The sequence below is a fragment of the Canis lupus genome, chromosome 1, assembly GCF_003254725.2.
Source record: "Canis lupus dingo isolate Sandy chromosome 1, ASM325472v2, whole genome shotgun sequence".
Classification (NCBI taxonomy): domain Eukaryota; kingdom Metazoa; phylum Chordata; class Mammalia; order Carnivora; family Canidae; genus Canis; species Canis lupus.
The window spans coordinates 56187282-56210817 of record NC_064243.1 but is presented as its reverse complement, the minus strand read 5'-3'; the positions used below and the strand labels follow the sequence as shown (position 1 = coordinate 56210817).

The window sequence follows — 23536 nt, the reverse complement described above, 5'->3', positions numbered from 1 at the left end:
CCACAGATGGGGAATTTGCAGACGATAAATAATCGAGTTCAACTGGGAGAGGTATAGTCCGGGAAGCTTTCCACTCAGGAAAGGCTGTGGTCCCATGGGATGTTCTGGGATGCTTGAAGTCCCTGTTGTCCTTCAGAGAGCCTGACAGGTAGGATCTGGAGGGGCAGATGGGACCCAGCATGTCCCCAGCAGGTCACGAGCTCCACGAGGTCAGAGCACAGGGCTGCAGCTGGCCCTCTGCAAACTCCTTAAGTCCATCTGTGAATCAGTGGGTTAGAACCGCCTCTGGGTGCTACGTCACAGGACAGAAGAAGGAAGGACAGAGAAGGAGGCCCTCCATGTCCCAAGGGGGTTCTCTGCTGCCCATCCACCGGGGACTCCAGGGAAGTTGGAGTGAGGACCACTGCCTCTCCCAGTGAGGAGACCGGGAGGCATCATCCTTCCATGAAACCCCATCTGGTAGATTAGCCTGACCTGGTGATGACAGGGGCCTCGCTGTGTTCTGCGGTGTGGGGAGGCTGGCGACCAACCTCCCTGAGCGTGGGCCGGGCTGAGTGCAGCACCCATTCTGCACCGCAGACACCACAGAGTACCGTGCATGGAGCTGCGCTCAGCGGGAATGTCTGCCGAGACCAACTGTCCCTGAGAACTCTGAACGGATGCCATCGGACATGTGGAAACGGAGGCCGTCCCAGTGGGATGGATGTTGGTAAGGAAGTAAGCGAGCCTCGGGTTCTGGGTGAACTCCGTCCCAGGTAAAGGTGGGGGTCACCCAATGGCATGCCCTCTGTCTGGAGTCAGAGGAAGCAAATGATTGTCAAGCCCAGGCTTACCTTTGTTCCAGGCAAGTGCTGGAAGGAGAGGAACAGATTGGATGAGTAGAAATGGGGGAGGTAGGGGGAGGAACAGATTTTCAACCCAGCTGGTGAGCGTCTGGCGTCTTCCGCTGTGTAGCCCAGTCTAGGGATTTTAGGATCCCACTGGATTTAGGAAGAGATGAAACAGAGACATCCAGGAAGAGCAAGATCAGAGCAGAGAGGAGGCCCAAGGATGTTCAGGAAGCAGACTGCAGAGATCCACTGCCCAGGAACCCATCGGTGACAGAAAGGACAGATATGGGAGAGGCCCAGAGTGTGCGGATCACTGTGGAGAAACCAAGGCAAGCAAAGGGCTCACTGGACAGGGAGTTTTAGGGCCCTGAGGAAGTCTGGATGGCCTGTTGCCTGTCTCATTGTCCACAGAAAGCCTTGGCCTCACATTAAAGACTGCAGACATTAGGCCAGAAGTAAGCTCACTTTACAGAGCCTAGTGTACAAGGAGCCAAGCTCATTCTCACTTAAAGGAGACAGTGACATTGTCTATGGCTCGAGGCGTTTGCCCAGCTGAGCAGTAACAGGAGACTGTGTGAATGTGATTACCTCTGGATGGGGGAGCCGGAGGCTACACCCCTGAGGCTCTGCCCCGGCTGTGAGCCAGTTCTCACAATACCTCCCAAGGCCGGCCCTCCAGTCTGCCGTATTTTTGAGCTGAAGAAACGAAAGCTCGCAGGATTTTAAGAGTTTGGCTACAGCAGCCAGTTCTGAATTAGGAGATCATACTTTAGGTAAAGATATTGTGAGGATGTGCATTTTCTGTGATGTGAACATATTAGCAAGAGGGAGGTGAGAGGGAGAAGGAGCAAGCATTGTGGAGTCTGTGTGTGTGTGTCTGTGTGCATGTCCATGCATGTCTGTGTACATATCTGTGTGTGTGTGTCCATGCGTGTCTGTGTGCATGTCTGTGTGTGTGTACGTGGGTGTCTGTGTGTCTGTGTGTGTGTCTGTAAAAGACAGGAAGAGCAAGCATGAGAGACTAAGACACAAAGAGAGCAAAGCTGAGAGCCACCCCCCCACCCGTCCTTGGAGAAGTAATCACTCCCCTGAGACTCATGTAGTCATAATATGGATTATATACGTCTTTATTTTACAACAAAACAAAGGCAGGTAGTATTTTGACTTATTTTTGTGTGTGGAATCTCAGAATTCCACTTTCAGTAGCAAGTTTAAAGAATAGTTGACTTGCAGCCTTGTGACTGACCTCCATACTTGAAAGCCATTATTCCAAATTGTTGTCTAAAATGGTCACAGTGGATAGGAAAGGCAGGAGATATGGTCACTAACTGCTGTAGGATCCTGGAGGGGACCTTGGGATGGACGTTGGACATTAGGGGAAACAAGGAAACCAGAATAGTATCAAATCAATGTTGGTTCATTAATTGTAACAGAGGTACCATTCTTAAGGAAAGATGTGAACAGGAGAAACTGATGCAGGGGCTTATGGGACTCCCTGCACTGTTTTCTCAGTTCTTCTGTAAATCTAAAATAAAACAAAGTTCTATAATTTACAGCTATGAAAACCACACAGTATGCAGGCATTTCAGACATGCTGAGTGTCCCAGTGTAGCCGTCTGGAGGTCTGAGGGGTAGGAAGGGTGCACAGTACATTCTGCTGACGGAAGTTTCACCGCCTCTGACTCAGAACTTCCCTGAGGCAATGGAAACCACACTTGGGCATTTTTCTCATATTGTACATGCATTTGATTTGTAATGACAGAGCTATGTAAATGTCATAGACTGGCCCACTTGTCCCCATAAGAAAAAGAAAATCTTTACATTAAGCTGCAGAGAAGCAAGGTCAAAATGTGGAAGCTGTGCACATGCCAGAAAGTGACACCATAGTTAATTGTCCCCATTGTGCATCTGAACCCCCAGGGCTAACGGGAGGGCACCTCTCAGTCTGATTCAGATAACCCTGGAGGTAATTATGGCTGATGAGGGGCATGTCGTGAAAAGGACAGCATACACAAAAGCAGTGTCACGGCATGTCACTAAAGATATCTATTTTTCTGGTTGTGCACTAGTACTGAAAAAGAGACCTGGAGGCCGTGGAGGTTGTAGTAGGGAGGCACCATGCTGGTGGTCAGCATCATCCTTCTAGACGCTTCTTTCACAGGATGTCCCTCAGGTGCAATAGCTTGTTCTTGTTCTGCACTGTCCCCATCAAGTGCATGGGAAGAAACAGGTGTAAGTGAACAGGCCACATCCCCCCCACCACCACATCCCTCCACCTGCTGAGAGCCTCTTTGTATTCTACTCACTGGTGAGGGTTTGGAGGCAGCTGGCCACTGCCTGCACATGAATCCTGTCCATCTCCACCTGCCTGATCTGAATCCAACAAGGAGCTTTGGAGATCTGACATGAGAATGGACTTTGGAAAGGAATAAAATATTATGTAATATGTATTTAATATATAATGTGCCTATTTCTGTATTGACAGGGTCTATGTAAATCTCTTCTTACTGAGAATTTTCTCAGCAAGTTCCCTAAACATTATGGACCAGTAGGTGGGAAGAAACATGAGAAATACTTTTTTCCCCTTCTGAACATCAGAAAAAATAATTTCAAAAGCCATGTACAGTCATGTAAGCGGGGTCCTAAATCTTCCATGGAGGCAGTGCACAAGTGGTCTCTTGGTCATGGATGCTTGTCATGTGGGGCTCACTCCATCCAAGAAGCCCCAGCCTGTCCATCTGCTGGCGGTGTGAGCCCCAGCACTTCCTGCTTTCCATCTCATCACAGCCCATGGGGACAAGTTGATAAATAATTCCTATGATACAGACATTTGCCCCAGAAATATGGAGCATATGTTGCTCATTAGCTGCAGTTCGAATAAACATGTCCAACACTGTCAGGCCTTTCTCCTTCCACATAAAAACTTCCCCCAATTTCCCCCTTAGCAAAGCAACATCTGCGTGTGTGCGCGTGCCTTACAATTCATTCCTTTCTGTTGCATAAATATTTATGCATTTTTCTACTAAGTCTTTTTCAAAGAAAATCCCATTTTTCTTAAGAGGCTTTGATGCACATCTGCATTTGGGGGTCGTTATCAACCAACTGTAAAAATGCTGAAGAGGGACCCGCAGTGGAATATATCCCTGGAAGGCCTCCTGTTCAAGGCACGTGACATAAGCCTGCTCAGTTACCCTGTGTTAGTGCAGGAGATAGCCATTCCGGAAATTGAGATCACAGAGCCTGGAGCATCCTTACTCTGAGCTATATAACCTCGAAAATAATTTCCTACAGGATGGATTCAATGTTCTTATGTGTAACGCAGATGGGGATAAATTTAAAAACTCTGCCAATCTTCACTTTCTTCAATATTCTTTCTGTGTTGTCAACCACAACAGAAGTGACTACTCATCAAAACATAAAGATTGGAGCAAATGGCTCTGATGATTCCCAAGGTCCCTCCTAGCTGAGTATAACATGTCCCAATAAGACTATGTGTGCATTTTATTTTTGTTGCAATTGAAAAATGTCTTCTAAAGGAAAAGTAATTCCTGGGCATACAGATTGAAGGAAATGTGGATAAAACAAATAATTATATATGAGAGAGATATTAACAATATTTTGTATTTTGTGTTATATCAAGGGTTCCATAGTGAAGTATTGCAAAAAAAGAAGTAATCCAAAGTAGTCAAAACTTCACATAAAATTTGGTTGTTTTTCTCATAATATTGACAAGACTTCTTACTCCTGTCATTGTCACATCCTTTCATCTTCATGTACATAGAATCATTTTAGAATAAAATCTAAATCCTTGGTATAGCATCAAATCCGTGGGGGCCTATCTGCTGCTCTACATGGTAGCCCTCATCCTCACCAACTGCCCTCCATGCTAGTGGCTCCTCCAACTAAGCTCACTCCAGGGTCCCCCCAGACCCTTTCATCCTGCTCTTCCCAAGACAGCTCTTTCTTGTCTCGGTCAATGATACCTTCTGCAGAGCAGCAAACCTTTTCCCATCCCAGGGTTCATCCCTACTTCCTCCTCTCACTGACCATGAACTATAACCATCCTACTGCTTATTTGCTTGCTTATTTGTGAACAGCACTTTTTTACTAGGAAGGTAAAAAGAAAAAAATCTATGAGCATTTTGGTCTTCTTCATGGCTGACTTCCAGAACCAAGTGTATGGCTCCTCAGAGTGGGAATCCAATGACTACTTTTGGAGTAAAGAACTCCATATTGTTGCCACCTTCAAACATCAGGCACAGTTGGATGTTGAGAATCCCAAATTCGATTTTTAAAGAGATTTTATTTATATATTTGGGAGAAAGAGATGGAGAGACAGAGAACAAATGGGGAAAGAGGGGCGGAGGGAGAGGCAGAGCAGATTCCCTACAGAGTGGCAAACCCAATGTGAGGCTCGATCCCAGGACCCTGAGATCATGACCTGAACCAAAGATAGATGCTTAACCACCTGAGCCACTCAGGTGTTCCAGGAATCCTAAATTCTACAGTAGACCCTTAGGAAGAATATCAAGAGAAAAAGAAGGAAAATTGACTATCAAAAAATATGCACCCAGATATTATTACCTCCCAGCTTCCAACACAATAGCAAACTCACACTAGTTGCTGGGTCCCCCTAAACATAGCCCCGAGATACTGCAGAGATGGACATAGAGCAGGAAAGAGGCAGGTGTGAGAGCTACGAGAAGCCTGGGGCCACTGGAGAGGCTAGATCCCAGGACATAAGGAAGAGTGTCCTGCTCAGTAGGACAACAGGTGCCATAAGTGGAGTTTGCAAAAGCAGCACCAGTGTAGGCTTAATTTTTTTTATATATATAGATATAAATTTATTTTTTATTGGTGTTCAATTTGCCAACATATAGAATAACACCCAGTGCTCATCCCATCAAGTGCCCCCCTCAGTGCCCATCATCCAGTCACCCCCACCCCCCGCCCACCTCCCCTTCCACCACTCCTAGTTCATTTCCTAGAGTTAGGAGTCTCTCATGTTCTTTCTCCCTCCCTGATATTTCCCACTCATTTTTTAAGTTGTTTTTTTTTTTAACTTTACCAAATTTATGACACAAAGCAGAAGCTACTTTTTCCAAGGAAGCCCTAATAACTAGTGAGAAAAGTGCGATCTTTAGTGGATAGTGTTAGGAAAACTGGTTCAGCTCACTAAGAGAAAAAGTTGAATTCTATCTTATTCCATGTTTGATGAATGTCACAGGGATCCTAACTGTGAAAGCTCAGAATTGTAAAGGAAATAAAGAAGAACTCTAAGAATATCCTTGTGGATTTGAAGTAGACTTCTTAAATAAGATGCCAAGGACAAAACAAAAGTTAGAATAATTGATAAACCAACATTAAGGATTTCTTTCCATTGAAAGAGGACATTAAGAAAATTGAGAGGTAATTGACAGTGGGAAGATTCTGTATAAAATCAAGAAGTTATCAGAATCTCTCATAACTGATGGCCACACTCCAACACCAGCAGGGCTCGTCTGTCCAAGACAGATCTGAATATGAAAATCACAGAAGTGAAACTGAGCAGCTACTGAGCATGTGGGCCTTATCCAGTCCCACTGAGAAATTGAGGTTGAGACTTCTTTTTTCCCACCAGAATGGCCAAATGAGAGAGACGGGGAAGGGGAAGCATTGGTGAGAATGTGAGGAAACAAGCCCTGCCCAGCGATGTTCAGAAGGTGCTGTGGCTCAAGCGGACAAGTGGTTCAGCAGCCCCCAAGGAGATCCAGCCACGCAGCTGCAGACACGAGGGGCTCACTGCCCACTTCTCTGGGCCCCTGAGAAGTTCAGAGGTAAGGGCAGGAATAATCCTAAGTGGAGTTTGCATATTGTAAAGTACCTTTTAAATACTAGAAAGGCATTAAATTCAGTTGCATGAGGTACACACTGCCCTGGGGTAGACACACACTGGATGACGCTGATTTTTTAAAAGATGCTGTTGAATGACAAAGATGGGAAAACAGCGTGATGCCTACAGGACAATGAGGATGATGGAAGCTCTCTCTGTAAGGTAGAACCACACAGAGACAGAGGGAGCAGCCATACTAAACACACCGAAGTTGTCACACGTGGAGAAATCGAATGACAGAAATGGTGCTGGGGACTCCACAGTGTTACTCTGAGATCAGTTAGGCAACGTTAAACTGAGCAGCTGTGCCGACGAAGATGATGGTGAGCCCTCCTCGGGTACTGTCCAATGAGCCTTCTGCACTTGAGTTTCAAAGTGGGAAATAAAAAACCCTATTTAAGTGTAGTCAGAATATAGTGTAATACATGGTCATGGGAAACTGAGAAAACGATTACCAAGTGGAGGAGCCAACTCATAGGGAAGGCAGGTGGAAATAGAAGGTGAGGATTTTAGAGGCGCATGAGTGTGTGGGAGTCTGTCACTGTTACTGCAATGCAGAGAATCCATGACCCTGTTATGTGCACATGGGAATCAACCTACAGGCAAACCAGAGCCTCCAAAGTCACCTGAGCACCCCCTATCGGGAGAACTATGGACACAGGCTCGTGCGCTCTCTAAGGTTGAGCAGGAGGAGCTTACCAGGGGCTGGTTAACCAGAAAGGTTCTGTCTGTGAGAGTAGGAACACGCTTTCTTGTGCTAGGGGCACACCTCTGATACATGGGCACCAGATATGGTTGGAAGGATTATCACATGCCACTCTTCCCAAAGTTAGTGTATCAAAAGGCAATCATTGCCAAAATGTGTGGGTTTGCAGAAAGCTGAGCTAGCTTCTCCGAGACACACTGCAGCAGGGATAGTGATTTTCCTGTTCTCTGGGAAGGAGAATCTCCCTGGAGTGAAGAAAAAGTTTTACACATGACCTGAACGAGAAGGAAGGGTACCCCAGACACTGACCACCAAACAAGTGGCCGAAGAAGGATCATGGTTCTTGGGGCTTTTTACCAGGCCATTTTCTTCCAAAGACAGAAAGCGAATGAGACCCTGGGCACTTAGAGCTTCTGCTGAAGCCAGTGATGGAGGGTTGGTTGGTTGGTTGGTTTCATTAATTTTGTGTGTATTGGCTTCTAGATATTTGAGGGGGATTCATTTGGAATTTTTAAGGAAGCCGGTGAGATCTCCTGCAAGAACCTTCTGAAAAGCAGGCAGTTCATACAACCACACAGCTACAAGCATCTTAACTTTTTCCTGGCCACCATCCACTCCACGGATATACCACAACTCCCTTCTCCATTCATCCATGGGTGGCATTAATTAAGATTGTTTCCATGTCTCAGCTATTATGAATGCTGAGATGAATATGGGAGTATAGACACCTCTTTGGGATTCTTATTCAGTTCTTTTAGATATATACTCAGTGGGATTGCTAGATCATGTGATAGTGCTATTTTTAATTTTTTGAGGAGCCTCCATATTGTTTTCCAAAGGGGCTATACCATTTTACATTCCCACTGGGTGGAATAAGCCAATCACAGAAGGACAAATACTATAGCACTTAGGTGAGTAATCTAGAACAGTCAAACTCAGAAGCAGAGAATAGAATGGTGGTTGGCAGGGCTGAGGGGGAGGGACAGTAGTTTTTCTGGGTGTAAAGTTTCTGTTATACAAGATGAATAAGTTCTAGAGTTCTAACAAAATGCCTATTTTTCATACCATATTGTGCACTTTGAAATATGCCAAGACTCTATGCCTCATATTAAGTGTTCTTAACACAGACATGCACACACAAGCAAACAAAAATACTGCAAGAGAACAAAAGGACCTTTATGGAGGTGATGGATATGCTCAGAAACTCGATTGTGGTGAGGGTATTGCGGGTGTGTGCATGTGTCCAAACCCATCTAAATGGATGCAATGTTTGTGCATCAGTTATGCTTCCAATAAAGCTTTAAAAAAATAGCTTAAACATAGTGGAAGCTCAGAAAAATCAATTCACTCTCTTCTCTTTCTTTTCCTGGGGCCACTCCCCAAGAAAGATCTTTATTAAAACCATTGATTTTAAGGTATGAGTTTTTCCAGTGGAAACTGGAACACCACATTTTTCCAAACCAATGATGATGTATTTCAAGAAGCAATGGGAAGGCAAATTCCAACACAGTCTTGTTTAGGTCAAGGGAAAATTCTAGAATAGAACATTGCAGTCTCCAGCAGTGTCAAAATAGACACATCAAATCCAAGAGCCTTAACATTTTGTGTTTGTCGTAAACCCGGGGTCACGTTTTCATCAGCTGCTCTCTGGCTTGCTTTGGGATTTACTTAAGGTCCCAGCATATACGTTCTGGACGAGTCCTGTTTGCAGGTCCATATATGTGGAAGATGAGAAGGTGAGATTGTGGTAGATATTTTATGAAGCAGAATTTCAGATTGGTGGTTAGAATGCCAAGAAATCCTTTGAAGAAAGGAAAGGAATGCACCCAGCTGGGATAAAGAGCATGTTCCAGGCTTAAAAGGAGCTTGGAGTCATGGTGGGCAGTGAGGGACCAAGGGACTCAGTGGCCTGAACTTCAGCTCGTGCAGCTTTTCCTTCTTCCTTTGCCAGCACAGGAATGCACCACGTTAGCCTTCTGAAGATCATCCTGGGTTTCGTTCCAAGGAGCATTTCCACCTGCTGGGAATGTTTAGTTACAAACTGAGAAAGAGGCATAAAGCTTGAAGAGCTGAAAAACATTATGCAAATCTAATCACTTCTGGACCGTTTTCTGAGGTGCAATTATGTGGTGCAGCCAGACGAAAACAACTCAGAAGCCAAACACTCTTTTTCTCCCGGCTCATTGTGTGCCTCCCCCAGCACCCGGACACTCTTCCCTTCTAAGTCTGTGATTCTGATGCTCCTCAAATTCCCATCACAGCATCATCCTGGGTCCAAATTTCCCAAATGTGATCTACAAACCAGGACCACCTAGTATTTTGGTTTAAAATGAAGATTTCCGGATCCTACTCAGCACCCACCGTGCTCATTTCCCCGGGCTGTCTTAGCAAACTGCATGGCCTGGGGACTGAAGAGGGGGCTTATTGTCTCCTTATCTCAATGATTAAGACTGTGCATATCTTCAGAGCCACCAATCAGTCCACTATACCTGCTGAATTACAAGATGGGATAAGGAAGAGGAAATGCCCAGAAATACACATTAAATCAGCAGAACCATTGCAGGGGGTGGGGTTTTGTGCACTCCTCATGGCTTTCGATCTCACTTGCAGGCTGCTGACTCCACATTCCTCCCCAACCCAGAGCATGCTGCACAGCCCCCAGGCCATGTATAGTTACTCACCTGTTTGAACTCTCCCATCAAAATGTCTCACCTGCACATCTCTGTGCTGTTCTTCTCCAGCCACATCCCCTCACAGGCCTTGTTTCCATGTCACCACGCTCTGTCATCCCCCTTCCTCCAACCCATCATCAGACCTTGTAGATTCAGGTGGGAATCATGGGGTTGTTGTGGAACAGCTCTCCTTCTTGCACCTATTTGTTCCTTCTATGTATTCACAGCAAGCAGTTTATCTTCTACCTGAGGTGATTTTAGGGATTTCGTTCCCATGTCATCCTGGAGCACTGTTTCTAGTGATATAGTCCATCTCTGTTGCCCCACACATTCTGTTGCCCAGAATGTCTCCCCTCACGCAACCACACAGCCCTTGATTACTCTACTGTCCAAGAGTCCTCTTTAACCCTTTGGCAATTCAGGGGGAAGGGCTATCTGTTTATCTCATAAATTATATCAGATTACCCCTGACTATAACCTTTCAATGTCCTTCCATCCCAATATCTCTAAAACCCAGAGTTCCTAGTTTGGTCTGCTCTCCACAACTCACCTCCTGCTTCTGCCCCTGACCACCTCGATATCACCCTCAATTGGAGTATTAAACTCCATCCACGTAGACTTCTTTCTCTTATTTTGAGACGCCAAAACACTCTGTCCCATCCTAGGGAATCTCATCATAGGTTTCTTTATGTCAAAATATTTATTTCTTAATTCATCAGCTCGTTTGTAATTAAGTTATTTTCATCCGTAGGTATCAGCTCCAATATTGCTTGCATGGCTGTACTTTTCATAAATACAGTCTCTAGTGACTTTCTCTCCTATGGCATTACATCACATTATTCCCTCATTTTAGAGCACAAGAGGTATTGTAATAGTTCAAAATGTGCTGCTTTACTTGATTGTTGCCTATCCAAGTAATTCATGTTTTATGAATAAATGAAAATGAATGTTCACTACTAGGAGTTAAGCTCAGTCTTCATGACCAAAACATAAGAGTCTCATGGACAGCCTCTGGGTCTGGAAAACCATGTTTCTGTTAATCAGTGAGCTATTTATATGGAGAACATGTGAGGAACTTCCTTATCTTTCTATGGCCATACATGTATTTCAGTTTTCTAAATGATTAAATATATTATTTAAAAAAAAACCCTCACAAGTGGATGTTGGAAAGCTCTCTGTGAGCACTGCTATTGATCAGACCAAAAATTAGGGACCCCTGAGTGGCTCAGTGGTTGAGCATCTTCTTTTGGCTCAGGGCATGATCCCAGAGCCCTGGGATTGAGTCCCACATCGGGATCCTTGCAGGAAGCCTGCTTCCCCTCCGTCTGCCTATGTCTCTGCCTCTCTCTGTCTCTCATGAATAAATAAAATCTTAAAAAAAAGACCAAAAATTAACATCTCAGAAGTGGGTAGAGCTGTTGATGGAAATTAGAACAGATATTTATAGAAATGGGGATCTCAAATTGAGCCCAGAAAGAAGAAACAGGGAAGCTCTTCATTCAAAATCAAAGGGCTTTTACTCATGCCAATGGTTGAACATGTTCCTACAGACCCATCTTCTCTCATGTAACAGCAATAAGCTCTCTTTGTAGAACTGCTGCTACCACACAACACACACACACAAACACAGAGCAACTAAGTAGGGGAAGTGGACAGCGATCAAAACCAGGGATATTCTAGAGGTAAGTCAATCTTTGAAGGAAAAAAAAAATGACAAGTGGTGTTGAACATCAATGTAGCTATAAATTGGTCTCTCCACCACCCTCCCCTCCGCTAAAGAGAGAGGTGCTTGATAATTTGTCAGTTATCATGGTGTTAATTCCCACCATGTCTGATTTCAAACTGTAAATGACTTTACAATCAATTGGAAAATTTCAGAATATTTGGCAATTGGTTCTTGTGAGCCAATGGAAGATGGCTCCAGCACTCTACAGGCATAGGATGGGTTTCCCATCCTTATAGTTTATCACATGGCCAAGAGTGGGCAGGTTTTTGAGAGGAATCATCACTCGGAAAAAAAAGGTACTTTGTAGAGAATTGATTTTCTATCTTCACAGCTTCTAGTCTGAGGCCAGGCCCCAGAAAGCATGTGAGATAGCTAAAAGTCCAATAGATAGTCTGCAGTCTTTGTCACCTGAAAAGCCAGAAGTTAAAATGTAGGGCATCCATAGATATGGGGAAATTGAGTAGAAATCCTAGGAAGGAGAGCATTCGTAAAATCTGTGCTAATATGTCTGGAGCATGCATATATAAGACCGATACCGGCAGGCCAGCTAAGGACAAAATCTGAGCTGCCATCCAGAGACAGAGCTTGCACTTTGATTCCAACCAAGTTAGTATGCTGTAACAACCACAGAACACTCTTTAGGGGAATATAACAAAATCCAGAGTCTGAACAAAATAATATTCACAATGTCAAGAAGGAATCCAAATTTATACAACCTTCAAGGAAACAGGATAATATGACCCAATCTCAAGAAAAAGACAGTCAGTGGGAACTGACCCAGACTAAGACTCTAAAGCAAGTATTAATACTGTGTTCAGTAACATAGTGGAAATATATCCAAAAAGAATTGAAATGGGGGATGGGATGTTGCAAGAGATGTATTGGAAGGTGAGGTGGGGAGTCTTCAGAACCAACACATGTCTGGATCCCGTGAGAGGAGGAAGAAGAGGAAAAGACTGGATAGGAAGAGGGCCAGTCTGTTTCTCCCAAGAGGGGGCCTGCCTCACTGCCCTCACCCAGCTCAGCTGCTTTGAAAGGCAGACTGAGAGAAGGATGGCCACCTACAAATGCAGCGATGGCCCACAGGGGCAGCAGGTGGGGCTTCATTCCACTGTGCTTCCCAGGGGGAGATCTGAGCGTCCCGTCTTCATCACTGCTGCAGTGCCCACTTCCAGGTCATTTCTTCAAACTATCCTCTTATTCACCTATTCTTCTGCTTCTTACACATTCACCAAATAGAATCAGTGATCCTATTTTTATTTATAGAATTTTTTTTTTCAAATCTGCCCATTTGTTTTCCTTAGAGTTAACTATTTTGTTATAGTTTCTTTATTACCATTTATGTCTCTAATTTCAAATAAACTTGTTTTAAGTATCTATTCAATTTTTTGTCTTTTACTTTCTGTCAATGGAATCTTTATTGAATTGACTGACTTTTTTATCACAATATATTGTTCTTTGTGCGTTTATCAATTTTTATTGTGAGCTATTTTCTTTTTTCAGATTTCTTTTTCCCTTCTTTTGTTTAAACTGTAATATACCATCAGGGTCATCCAACAGTCTCCCACAACATAACTGCATGTATTTTTCTGGTGTACTGCAGAGACATTACTATCTTAGGACCAATTTTTGTGTTAATCTCTTTCCCTGGGATACCGACAAGCAGGGGGCATAAAATCAGATTCTGTGCCCATTAAGGACCAGGCTTATCCTTTGGTTCCTCCTGTTCACAGGCCGGGGGGGTGGGGGGTGGGGCTCACGCATCTGCCTGGGCATTAGTGCTCTGTTCTGCTCAGAGACCTCAGCTCCTTGCCTGCTCTGGGCTTCATGCCCACCTCATATAGGCCTGTATGGCAAGTACCTTTCCTGTCTTGCAAGGTAAACACAAGGCTCTGGTTGTTACTTGTCCAATTTATTGCATTTACTCACTTGAGCCAGGAATTTAAAATGAAAAAGTGTAAACAATATTGAGCTCTGTTTCGTGCATTCAATGGGAGGTTTTCGGAGCCCTATACCCACCGTACGACTGGAACCAGGTGAGGGAGATCACCATAAGTGCAGTTTAGAAAGCCTGCTCTCATCCAGTGAAGAGGAGAGTGTGGATGGTATGAATATGTCCAAGCTGGAAGTAGGACACCAGTTACACAGCAGGACCAGCAGTCGAAGTGGGGGGCAGAGGGGACAGGGGCAAGGACTGAGTCTAATACAGCAGTTGTGGCACACATCAAGGAACGGGAATTTAGAATTAATGAGACTTTCTCTTTGGATGTGAAAATGAAAATGAACAGGAAAAGTGCAAAGTGAAGCAAGAAGAGAAAATCTTGGCGGAATGTTTGTAGATGTTGGATCCTGGCTGCAGAAGCCCCTTCCTCATGGGGGTGTGGAAGGAGAACAGAGGGAGGTGCTGTCGTGGCAGGTGAAGGATCAGAAAGGTGATTATGTAGATGTGTCAGATGCACCCACCTTCTCATCACAGGAAGAGGCCAGGCTGATGGGGACACAGGACAAGAGGGAATGGGCTGCTCTCTTGTAGGTGTGGATACATACTCCCGAAGGATGCTGATGGCAAGTCGTTGTGTCAGGTGCCTCAGATACCTACTTGGGGGTGTGGTGAAGGCAGCTAGGGAGGAAGGGAGTGGGGGAGGCAGGCCTGGAATTCCAGAGAACATGATTCAAACTTCCTCATCAGAGAAGCAAGGGCACACTTGTATAAGTAATTGCATCAGGATATATGTTGTTGACAAGCAGAAATGTCATGGTTTTGCTCTAACAGCGCAGTGTGATTTTGGATCTGCTCATCCCTGTTACAGAAAAGGTTTCAGAGGCCAGCAGACCAGCCGCAAGTCAGGCCCTGCAGAAATGCCAGCCTGCTTCCTTTCCTCACAGGTTCCGTATGTGGGCACACACATGCATGCACGTGTGCACACACTTGGCACAGAGATCATGGACTTCATCAGATCCCTTTTGGACGGCAAATCAATTTTCAGCGTATGTAAAGGAGATTATTGTTATTGTAGCATCCTGTTTGCCTTTTATCACTTTGTATGTTTCTTGAATATATCAGTGAAAGCACCCGGAGAAGCAAACAGACCAACTGAGACAATTGGAAGAGCAACTCTAATCCGACCTCTGCTGAGAACACTGCATGCCCCGAAATGCTGGTGTGTGGTGCCCTCGCGTGGACCAGCATGGCCATTGCACCAGGCGGATGGTGGCCCTGCCACAGCAGGAGGCCAAACCCCTGCATTTGTTGGATGCACTAAAATCCATTAGACTGACTGCCTGGTATTTAAATAATGATTTTTTTTTCTTTAGCAAATGGCAAAGACGATTTCAATACGGTTCAAGGAGGCTGAAGGAAGAGAAAAAAATAAAACACTTTGTCTCTGCTGATAGGTCTGACCTAAGGAGGCAAAACTTTGATTCAGATTTACATTTCTAATTCCCAATTTCGTACTGATAAATTTACTGTTTCACATAAAATTACGTTCAATGGTCTAGGGGGAGAAAATAAAAACCATCACACCGTTGTCAAACTTAGAAAGATAAAAACCTATTCTTTTAAGAAACCAAGACCGAACGCCATCAGGTGGTCAAGGAGGTAAAGTGATAAGAATATTAAGCAAATACAAAGTGGGGACAAATTGAACCAAAATACTTTGTGTTCCAAAGCAATCAAATGCAACAAGAATAACACCACAAGTAGAAGGAGCTGGTAAAGGGGAAAGGCAATGTTTCTAAAACAATGGGAAAAAAATCAAATACATCTTTTGTGTGTAGAAAATAGAAAACATGGGTACCCAGATTTGTGCAGAGGAGAAGGAACTAGAACATACTGTGGCTACAACAGCACTGCACGCTGTCATCATAAGAACCTTGCATGGGAGCTCTCGTGACTCTGCTGGGATCACAGCAAGAAAGAGTGAAGTCAGTTAGGAAGACAGCGCTCCACGTTCACATCTCCCCCCCTCCCCCAGGAGCCAGGCCTGTCCCCAGAGGCTCCTTCTCAGCCCACCAACAAGGTGAAAGTCATATTACCAGACGAGACAACACCCACAGGCCGCTGGACATCCTCAGGGTGACCCGTCCCCAAGAAGGTCTCCTATACACGCCAGGAAGCTGCTGTTCCCCTGTCCTCTCAAATGGGGCCAGCACATGAGCTTGAGGACCAGGAAGCCAGCATGATCTGTTGGGGGAAGTTAATATGATATCTGTGAGGAGCCCTAAGGAGATCTAGTTACCTAGAGTCCTCTCCCCTGATTAGAACTTCCTGGAGATGGAGGGAGGTGTTGGTAACCGGGCACAAATGGAAAGTGGTGGTTATACCTTTCAAATACTTTCAGGAGCCTTCATCACAAAATGTGGGGTTTGAAGAGTGAACAGCTGGAGCTCCCAGGAGTTAATGCATTAGGATCATAATAAAAACACAAAATGGAAAAGCATTAAAAAAAGAGTAAAAATAAAAGCATAACAAAGTCACAACAGAGATATATAAAATTAGAAAAAAAGACAAGAAAACCAAATCTAAAGTATGACAATGAGATGTGAAATTATAAACTGGAAGAACTTACCCATACACACGTGATTTAAACTCATGGCTTCATTAGAAGTGAGGTGTGTATTCACACATGCACGATCCACGTACTAGTGTTGCAGGGATTGTGATTTGGGAAGTGAACCCCACCACCACCTAAGACCAACAACCTCAAGGTCCTCTTGCAAGAGCTTCGGTACTAAACTCAAGCGTCAAACAGTAAAATGTACGACTGGTGGATTCCTTACCATGTGCTAAGCCCTGTCCTGTCTCAACTCAATCTGCACGAGAACCCGGCTGTCATTCCTGTTCCACTCGCTCGTGAGGTCACCAGGGCATGAAAGTGTTTGGGAAGCTACGGCAGGTGAAGCCCAGGTTTCATGTATTCTCTGGAGCAAGTGTGCACCAATTTGGCAGGAAGATGACAATGTCATTTCTGATCTGACATTCTTGTAAAAGTGTCCTTTATCTAGCAAAGTGATCTTCGAGTCTTAGTAATGACGACGTTACTTTTCCAAGGTCCTTCTGTCCCTCCTGGGTCACCAGGCGCAGAGCAGGGGCCCAGTCTGGCCGCGTGTGGGCAGCGTGTCCCAAAGGAGGCTGCTCCCTGCTGCCCAGACCGGGGTCCAGGCCATGGGCCTCGGCCATCAGCGAGGACACCTGAGCAACACTGGTTGTTGGCTGTCACATTATACCCGATACCCCTGGCCTGTCACCATCAGTAAAATTTGGTCTTAATCTCAAGGCCAGAGCCAATCCTTTGTTTCTAGCAGGAGGAGTCATTAAATGCACTGGTTCCTCAAAGAGGCAAAACCATGTTCTTTGCTTCCTTGGGTAGAAAAGGTCTTGTCCTTGCACGAACTAGTGCAGATGCCACCTTGATGCACCCTTACTTGAGGAAGACAGACTCCCGCCAGGGCCATGAAGCAGGAGTGGAGGAAAGGGGTGGGTGTGGTCCAAGCCACGGCCCGGGATTCCACCAACAAGCCGAGAATTCCTCCTCCCCAGCGGGGTCTTTGCCCCCAGGCCCCATTTTCTCTGAACCAGAACGTTCTACCTCCTAGAGCCTCCGCAGACCTGCTCTGAGCCCACAGGGACTCGAGTGGACATCCCCCAGGCCCACGGAAATCTGCTCAGCCTGGGGGCCCTGCGCACAGGACACTGACCTGCCCCGACCATGGAGGCGGCTGGATCTTTGCCCTCAAGGTACATTCTGTAACTTTTCTTTCTTTTTCTTTTTCTTTTTTTTCTTTTATCATTCCAGCCTTTTTTCTATGTTCACACGGATACAATTTACAGACACATTTTTAAACGAATAGGCTTATTTTCCAAATAAGATTTTCTCACTTGTATGTTTTGGTGAGTTTACAATAGAAAATTTTACTCATGGTAATTTTATGTTTTTATAAACATAATTTTTAACTTTTTGTATTGTGAAATATTTCATTGAAGAATCTTTAAAATGTGTATGTAAAGAATGAATTGATAATATTATAAAGTTTAAAATGTTTTTAATAGATGTTTTACCCATATTTGGTAGGGTTTATTCTAAATTACCTTTATGTTGCCTAAATAGTACACTAAAAATTACATTTTCTTTTTTTTTTTAAGATTTTATTTGTTTACCTAGAGAGAGAGCAAGAGAGAGAAAGAGAGAGAGAAAGCACAGAGGGAGAGGGAGAAGCAGACTTTCTGTGGGCAGGAAGCCCAGGGCTCGATCCCTGGACCCTGAGATCATGATCTGAGCAAAGGCAGATGCTTAACTGACTGTCCTTAACTTTTCTTTTCTTTTTTTTTAATAATAAATTTATTTTTTATTGGTGTTCAATTTGCCAACATACAGAATAACACCCAGTGCTCATCCTGTCAAGTGCCCCCCTCAGTGCCCGTCACCCAGTCACCCCCACCCCCGCCCTCCTCCCCTTCCACCACCCCTAGTTCTTTTCCCAGAGTTAGGAGTCTTCATGTTCTGTCTCCCTTTCTGATATTTCCTACCCATTTCTTCTCTCTTCCCTTCTATTCCCTTTCACTATTCTTTATATTCCCCAAATGAATGAGACCATATAATGTTTGTCCTTCTCCGATTGACTTATTTCACTCAGCATAATACCCTCCAGTTCCATCCACGTTGTCCCTAACTTTTCATGACAAATACCAGCGGCTACAGATGCAGGTGGCGGGAGGCCTGGGCTCAGCCGGCAGGTGGCAGTGCTGCTCACCCGGCCCGGCAGGCGCAGCTGGTGTCCAAGTCAAGTCCCCAGAATCTCAGCTCCGTGCAAATCTGTCCCGCGGACAGGACAACAGAGAACTGTCCTTTTCTGAAGGTGCCCTGTGAAACAGCTCAAGGGCAAGGGGTGGCAATGTGTCGTTAAACTACCTTGGGGCACTTTCTGCGGCCCATCCCGTTCCTCGGCACTCTATCTACTGCAGGCACTGTTGCCATAATCCCCTCCTGCTCTCCGGAGCCTCCAGCCCACGTCGATCCGTCTGCAAGACTTCCCAGCGGCTGTGCAGGCTGCAGCCTCTCCTTGCATGCCCAGGGCGCAGGAATGGGCAGTCCAGGGGCCCCGGAGGGCACCCTTCCTCACGCTGTGTCTCCCTTGTCCGGTGCATCAACTAGCTTTCCCCCAAGTACCTTGTCAGCTCACTGCGGACCACAGACTGACTTCTAGTCTCTGTCAACCAAGCATTACTTTCGTGCAACAGTGCAATGTAAGTACATGGGAGAAGCTTCCTAAATATTCACAAAACGATGCATTGGGAAACATATGCACACGTCCAAGATGGAAAGAAAGAGCCTCCACTGATTAAAAATACCCGTGGACCACCCATGCCGGGGCCATGTCAGCTGCTGCCACAAGAAGACCACAGCCATGCTCAGAAGCTTAAAATTCACGTGTGCAAAGTCCAACTCAGATTCCATTTATCACAATGTTCTCAATATATCTGAGGCCTCCCTTTAATACAGAATCTGAGCTACCAAAACATACAGATTTGTTTCAAAAATATTCAAAATACAGAAATTACTTTCATATATTCTAGTTGGACCACTTGTCCTTTTTTTGGAAATGAAAAAAAAAAAACATTAGCTTTTAAGTATAAGCCCAGAATATATATCTTAGACTTTATATTTGTAGTCAAATAAAATGTGGAACAAAATATCTAAAAATGAAAATGCCTGTGCAGGTGGGTTACAGGAAGTCACGTGGTTAGTTTTAATCAGTATTACATTTACGCAGCTAGAACCCACGTGGAGATGGAGTTTGTTTTTTCTTTTTAAAAGACCCGATAGTACTTAAAATGCATTCAAGGCTTCCTGATACTGTGAGCTTCTGATCCTTGATCCAGATGCATTGCACCCCAAGGGAGCACATGCTTCACACTTCCTGCTGGGCAGGTGGGTCCCCACAGGCCCCCGTCTACCATCTCTTCCTGTCTCTTCCTGTTTCCTTTGTGGAAACAAGGCGAGAGAGGTGGGTGCGGGGGGGTCCCCAGTCCAGGTCAGCAACCCCTCACAAACACGAACACCAGCAGAAGACCCCAAAAGAGAGGCCCGCTAGCCAGAAGCCTGAGGGGAGGTGCACGAGTAGCTGGTCAGTAGCTGAGGGACCTGTTACTTTCCTCTTGTTATTATATCATAAATCAAGGCAAACCAGTGGATTAAAACAACACAGATTTACTCTCTTTTGGTTTTGGAGGTGAAAAGTCTGCAGTTAAGATGTCAGCAGAGTTCCTTTTGGTGCCTCTGAGGGAAACCTGTTTCTTGCCTTTCCAGCTTCTAGAGACACCTGCGTACCTCGGCCACAGCCTCCCTCTGTCTTTAAGGGCCCCTCCAAGCTCCAGCTGTCTGGTTCCTAGCCCTGACCCCTTGGCCTCTCCTTACAAGACCTTTATGATGACCCTGGCCCCTGGACAACCCAGGACCATGTCCCCATCTAGTGGGGAGGCCCCCAGCGTGGAATCTTAACCCAAACCCCCTGCAAAGTCCCTCTTGCCTCGGAACTGACCACGTATTCACAGTCTACGGTGGTTTCAGACGGGGCCGTCCCTGTGACTATTACCCGGCCTCCCATACAGAACAGATAAGGTTGTCCCCAGGATACTTATTGGAGGCACAATACTCAAGGGTCTATTGCAATGTCTGAAGTTTAAAAACAACTTAGTCAACCCCAAACAGGGACAGCAGCATGTAGGTTAGTAAGGTGTTGTCAGCTGTCCACACCCACAGTAAAGGAATCCAGCCTCATGGATTCACACACCACCAAACATACTTTGTAAGTCCTACGTGGTGGCGACCCCAGAGAGGCCCAAAGAGCAGCAGCACAGCATACAAAATGGATACTTTTTCAATCTTTTGAAATCCTACAATTTTTACAGAAATGAAATCCAGGCGGATTTTTACACCTCATGTAAGGTGCTGGGGAAGGCACTGTTGGGGTGACAGGCAGGTCAGTAGGCGGCTCCACACTCTGAGAGCTAGGCCAAAGGGGGTGAACATCCTCCTATCTGAACCGGGACCTCATTTCCTCCATTTACTGTCATCCTTTTCCCCAAAAGATCTTAGAGCAGGGCAGCCCCGGTGGCGCAGCGGTTTGGTGCCGCCTGCAGCCCGGGGTGTGATCCTGGAGACCTGGGATCGAGTCCCACGTCGGGCTCCCCGCATGGAGCTGCTTCTCCCTCTGCCTTTCTCTTTCTCTCTCTGTGTCTCTATGAATAACATCTTAAAAAAAATTATATATATAAAAAAAAAGATCTTAGAGCAGAAGGTGAGAGCAACGGGCACCTCTTCAGACCCGGGCCCCTTAGCTGCATCTCGGTGGAAGAGGATGCAGGGTCACCTGTGTGACCTTTGAACCTGAGGCCCAAGCGTCCTCTTGTGACAAGGCCCACCTGGGAAGAAAGAAAGCAAAAGTGAACACGCAGCCCCAACAAGAGTGGTGCTCTGCTGGGGAGCAGTTCCTTTTTTGCCCCGGGGTGCAACACGGAAGACCCCCGGGTGTGTGACATGGAGGTCCCCCGCCCCTAATGTATGACACAGCAATCACCGGCCCTGGTGTGCGACACAACAGCCCCCCCCCCCCAATGTACTACTTGAAAGACCCTCCTGTGCCATGTGTGACACTCCAGGTCCCCCTTGGTGTGCAACACAGCAGCCCCCACCCTGCCCCATGTGCAACATGACAGGTCCCTCCCTCTCACCCCCCAGCAGCCCAGGACCTCCTGACCCCAGAGCATAGCAGCCCGAGTGGGGCACCCGCCCCTAGGGGGGGGGCCATTCCCCATTCTGGTGCCCCTCATCTGGTCGACACCATGTGTCTGGGCACCATGGGGAGGTGGGAGGGACAAGAAAAGACGTGGGAAGCACGATATGAACATAAGCCTCTGGATTTTCTTCCAGAAGATATTGAACAAAAGCCACAGACAGTCAACCAGACAAAAATCCTCAGGCACTGAGGCTTCCCAACTTCATCTTGAAGAGTTTTGCATCAAACTTGTGAGCAGAGCCCAACAGTGTTATCTGTTCCCTCCCAGGGCTGGCTTAGGGCGCAGCCAAGCTTCTCCTGTGATCATCTCATCACCGACAGGTACTGACCTCATCTGATTGTGTAAACGTTGAAGTGGGACATGAGTCACCTTTTAAATATTAACTAACCCTGCAAACCTTCCCACACTGAGAGTGCGGCTGCCGGGGTGCAGTCACACCTGCCCAGGGGCCTAGCGCGGTCCCCTCGTTAGAGAGAAACATCAGGAAAATAGGGACAGAGGAGGGACCTCCCAGCATTAGTTTTAGTACTTGTTGAGATTTTACTTTCTTGTAAACAACGGCTAGTGTGTCATGCATTTTAAATTTTCTCTTGGAACTGGAAGGAGAAAAGGAGAGAAAGGAGCCCTGGAGCCGGTGGAAATCCATCCCCCGGCAAGTATTTCCCGGCTCTTTGTCCCCCGCGAGGCTGAGCCGGGCCGCCTGGACCTTCCGCCGGTGACAACCTGCCTCCTCGGCTTTCTGTTGACCGACTGCCTGAGATAACCTTTCATTAGATACAGAAAAGCAAAAACAGCTCTTACTAATAAAGTCTGGAGGTTCCGCAGGAATCCTCGGCTGTGCCGTGTGGCCAGGCTAATGAGAGAGCGGCGCTGGCTCCGTGGGTTCTGCGGGCACCGGGGCGTCAATCTCGGCGGCCCAGGCGGGATGGAAGGGCCGGCCGCGCCACCAGGGCCACCCTCCCGACCGCAGCCCCGGCGGCCACCACCTGGGGAGGCCCCACTCGGTGGCCGCGTCCACTTACTGGAAACAGCCCGGCCGTGTCTTGGGGTCAGTTCCTGAGCAGCCCATAAATAATAGTTTCCAGAAGTGCATTTTTCCTGTGTACAGTCAGCCTTCTCCTCCGCACCCCCTCCAGTGATAAATCTAGCCGTGGGAATCAACAGCATCGTTGTTCTAGGATATTACGGTCAGGAATGAATAAATGCCGCAGGTCACACGGCCTGCAGACATGCCGTAAATACGGCATCATGAATCTCTGTTTCATAAAATAAAGGGCAGGGCTGCAGGACGGCCGGCGAGCGGGATCAGTGGGCTCTTTGTTGCTGGCGGCCCCGGGCGGGGTCGGCGCCGGCACCTGAAGACAGAGCCGCGGGGGCTTGGCCCTCGCCGCTAATGACTCATGGGCCAGCCCTGGAGCCCTGCATCCAGAAATAATGCACACGGGCTCCGGATGGCAGCGCCGCTGGAGGAAACACTCAGCCCGGACTCGCCACCTGCGTGGCAGCCACCAGGCCACTTTCGCGCCGCGGCCGCCTGCTGTATCGGGACCTCTTGGCACCCTGGAGACCCTCGTTGTCCCGGGGGCAGGGGACCCCGGGGGAGAGGGAACCCAGCGGTGCCGGTCAGGGCCTTCTTTCCTTTCTCTCCTGACTTTCCTGATCATCAGAAAAGGTGGAGCTTCCGCGCTTATTTAAAAATTTAATACAGAATTCAGAGGCAGTTCCCCTCTCAGTCTCTGCAAGGGAAGAGAATAAGCGCAAGTCCAGGGACGCCTGGGTGGCTCAGTGGTTGAGCGTCTGCCTTCGGCTTAGGGTGTGATCCCGGGGTCCTGGGATCGAGTCCCGTATCGAGCTCCCTGCATGGAGCCTGCTTCTCCCTTTGGCTGTGTCTCTGCCTCTCTCTGTGTGTCTCTCATGAATAAAATCTTAAA

General features: G+C 46.6%; 2 long non-coding RNA genes across 4 annotated transcripts; one reads left to right on the top strand and one right to left on the bottom strand.

The window, feature by feature from the left end:
• Positions 1-309: 309 nt before the first annotated feature.
• On the top strand, positions 310-23526 carry LOC118353131 (uncharacterized). Of its 2 annotated transcripts, XR_004811428.2 has the most exons (4): positions 310-709; positions 6451-6646; positions 17405-17546; positions 21739-23526. It is a non-coding gene; the product is annotated as an uncharacterized LOC118353131 (long non-coding RNA). The 2 variants fall into 2 exon arrangements; XR_007413191.1 differs by lacking the exons at positions 17405-17546; positions 21739-23526 and adding an exon at positions 9360-11033.
• On the bottom strand, positions 8761-17794 carry LOC112644447 (uncharacterized). 2 transcript variants are annotated; one of them, XR_007413188.1, is made up of 5 exons: positions 16133-17794; positions 15845-15992; positions 10121-10326; positions 9770-9900; positions 8761-9425 (listed from the first exon to the last, which is right to left on the bottom strand). It is a non-coding gene; the product is annotated as an uncharacterized LOC112644447 (long non-coding RNA). The 2 variants fall into 2 exon arrangements; XR_003126392.2 differs by having other exon boundaries at positions 8761-9428; positions 16133-17793.
• Positions 23527-23536: the final 10 nt, after the last annotated feature.